This window comes from Camellia sinensis, chromosome 1 (genome assembly GCF_055761805.1).
Source record: "Camellia sinensis isolate YWXY chromosome 1, ASM5576180v1, whole genome shotgun sequence".
NCBI classification, from domain to species: Eukaryota; Viridiplantae; Streptophyta; class Magnoliopsida; order Ericales; family Theaceae; genus Camellia; species Camellia sinensis.
Window position 1 is genome coordinate 231524784 of NC_138961.1, and position 3724 is coordinate 231528507.

Genomic DNA, 3724 nt, shown 5'->3' on the forward strand with positions numbered 1-3724 from the left:
AAACGTCGGCAGACGTTGCGCCTACCACAATGAAGAAGGGCATCCAACTCAAGGTTGCAGAGCCTTAAAAGCACACTTGGAGGACCTAGTAAGGCAAGGCCTCCTGAGGGACCTGGTCGATGAGGCCAGAACAAGGGAAGAATAGGCAAGGTTGCCTCAAGCACCAGCAGCACCCCCTCCCCCAGCACAGCTACCACAGGCAGGAGAACCAAGGGTGGTCAATGTGATCCACTCAAGGGTCAACGAAAACGAAGTCAGAGGAGAAACCCAGAGGGTAAGACATTTACAGCATATCTACCAAGTTGGGGACAAGAGACATCGGCCAGAAGAATGCCAAGGGCCAATGATAGCCTTTACCGAAGCCGACCTAGAATTGGTCCAACATCCGCATAATGATGCCTTGGTAGTATCCCTCCAGGTTGGGGAGTGCCAAGTAAAACGCATCCTAATAGACCAAGGCAGCTCCTGTGATATCATGTACGTCAGATGTTACAAAGAGCTAGGCCTTCACCCCGATGACCTAGAGCAATCCAGCGGCCCGATGGTCGGCTTTAATGGAACGCCGACATGGCCACTGGGTGCAACAAGCTTGGAGGTACAAGCCGGCACTAAGAAGATCAGGACAGAATTCCTGGTCATTGACACACCCTCACCATACAACATCATCCTTGGAAGACCATGGTTGCATGCAATGGGGGCAGTTCCCTCGACGTTGCATCAACTACTCCGGTTCCCAACAGAGCATGGGATTGAAGAAGTCAGAGGGGATCAACTACAAGCCAAAAATTGCTCCATGGCAGCAATAAAGTCCACCTGTAGTATACGGGAGCCAAAGAAAGCAGAAGTTGAAAATGAGGACATAGAAGTCCTGGAAGATGTTGGGAAAGAACCAGCCGAGAAAAGCGAAGAGGCGCTAAAGAAAATCCTCGTCCAGGAGGGCGACGAAGAACGATTTTTTCTTCTCGGCTCCGGCTTAGCCAGAGAAGAGGAAAAGGAACTGGAAGATTTTTTAAGGGCAAACATAGAGGCGTTCGCCTGGAAACCCTATGAAATGCCTGGCATTGACCCCGAGGTCACTTGCCACAGTCTGAACGTCGACAGATCGGCAAAACCAGTGATTCAACGAGCCAGAAGGCCGACGTTATCGCACGTCGAAGCAGTGGAAGAGGAGGTAGACAGACTCCTTGAAGCCAGGGCCATCCGAGAAGTTCAGTACCCGACATGGCTGTCCAACACAGTAGTAGTAAAAAAGAAGAATAGCAAGTGGAGGGTTTGTGTAGATTTTACCAGCCTCAACAAGGCTTGCCCAAAAGACAGCTTTCCCCTGCCCAAAATCGACCAACTGGTAGACGCCACCTCGGGACATGAAATGATGAGTTTTTTAGATGCATACAGAGGGTACCACCAGATTGCTATGTACCCTCCAGATGAGGAGAAAACCGCGTTCATCACCCCGAAAGGCCTGTACTGTTACAGGGTAATGCCTTTCGGGCTGAAAAACGCAGGAGCAACCTATCAGAGGTTAGTGACAAAGATGTTTAAACACCTGATTGGCAAAACGGTGGAAGTTTACATCGATGACATGGTCGTAAAGACCAAGAAATCAGAAGGTCACCTTGCCGACCTAAAAGAAGTCTTTGACATACTCAAACAATATCGGCTCCGACTCAACGCCTCGAAGTGTGCCTTCGGAGTTGGGTCAGGTAAATTTCTAGGGTATCTGGTAACAAGAAAGGGCATTGAAGCCAGCCCAGACCAAATCAAGGCCATCCTGGAACTACAGAGTCCAACATCGGCAAAACAAGTTCAAGTGCTCACTGGAAGGGCCGCAGCCCTGAACCGATTCATCAGCAGAAGCTCAGACAAGTGCAGACCCTTCTTTAACCTGGTGAAAAAGGCCACAGACTTCCTGTGGACAGAAGAATGTGAAGCTGCCTTAGCCGACCTAAAAAAGTACTTGACCACAACCCCGGTCCTTTCTAACCCAATCCCAGGGGAGGAATTGTTTTTGTACTTAGCAGTCTCTGAGCACGCAGTCAGTGCAGTGCTAATCCGAGAGGAAAAAGGGGAGCAAAAGGCTGTCTATTACGTAAGCAAAACTCTGGCTAACGCAGAAACAAGGTACCTACCACTGGAAAAATTGATGCTAGCCTTGGTAATGGCCTCAAAGAAATTGAGCCATTACTTTCAGGCACACAAGATTGTGGTTCTAACAGAGCACCCACTGAAGTCCTTATTACATCAAGGAGACTTAACAGGAAGAATAGCAAAATGGGCAGTAACACTAGGCCAGTTTGACCTAGAATTTAGGCCAAGAACAGCAATAAAGGGCCAAGTTTTGGCCGACTTCGTCGCAGAACTCACACCTGAAGCCATCACACCTCGGGCTCCGTCGAGCCAAGAGGAACATTGCCCCGACAAGCAAAAAGAATCCCAGTCAAAGACAAAAAAGCAAGAGAAAGAAAAACTCAGACCATGCAGCATCTACATCGGCGATTCATTCAGACTATTCGTCGATGGAAGTTCAAACCGCCAGGGAGCAGGAGCAGGAGTACTGCTGATATCTCCAGATGGAGAAATTGTAGAACAATCCATCCGTCTGGGGTTCAAAGCCTCCAATAACGAAGCAGAATATGAAGCATTAATTGCAGGGCTAAAGCTAGCAGCAGCAGTAGAGGCAGACGAGGTAATTGTTTTTTGTGATTCACAATTGATTGTTAACCAGTCAACAGGGGAATTTGCAGCCAGAGACGAAAGAATGTCGGCATATGCAAAGGAAGTCATCCGACTGGCAGCCCTATTCCAGAACTGCAGATTACTCCAAGTAAGCCGAGATGACAACACCCACGCCGACGCGTTAGCCAACTTGGCCAGCTCAATTCAAACTGGAAAAACAAGGACAATTATGATCGACTACATGTCGGCCCCGAGCATAGATAAACAAAGCATTGAACAAGAAGCAATGTGCGTGGGCCTTGGACCAAGTTGGATGGATGCAATCATTGCATTCCTAAAAGAGGGAAAGCTGCCAGAAGACCATAAAGAAGCACATAAAATTAGGCTGAAATCGGCCAGATTCAGTCTAACAGAGGAAGGCCATCTCTACAGGAGGTCCTTCACTGGACCACTTTTAAGGTGCGTACATCCTTTGCAGGTTGAAGATTTCCTTTACGAGATTCATGAAGGAATTTGTGAAAGCCACGCAGGGGGCAGATCGTTAGCCCACAGGGCCATTACCCAGGGGTATTGGTGGCCTTACATGCAAAAGGATGCTGAAGCTTATGTAAAGAAGTGTGAACAGTGTCAAAAGTTTGCACCTTTGATACATCAGCCAGCTGCCGACCTAAACCCAGTATCCAGCCCCTGACCGTTCGCCCAATGGGGCATGGATCTGGTTGGACAACTTCCCCAGGCAACTGGGCAGAGAAAATACTTGCTGGTAGCAACAGACTACTTCACAAAATGGATAGAGGCAGAACCTCTTGCCAAAATCCGAGATGTGGATGTCAAGAATTTTATTTGGAAAAACATAATCACCAGATTTGGGATTCCAAGAGCTATAGTTGCCGACAACGGAACACAATTTGACAGCAAACTTATCAAAAACTTTTGTGCAAAATTCAAGATCAAGAATTATTTATCAACACCAAGTTTTCCTCAAAGCAATGGGCAAGCAGAGGCGTCCAACAAAGTAATCCTGGATGGAATAAAGAAGAGGCTCCAG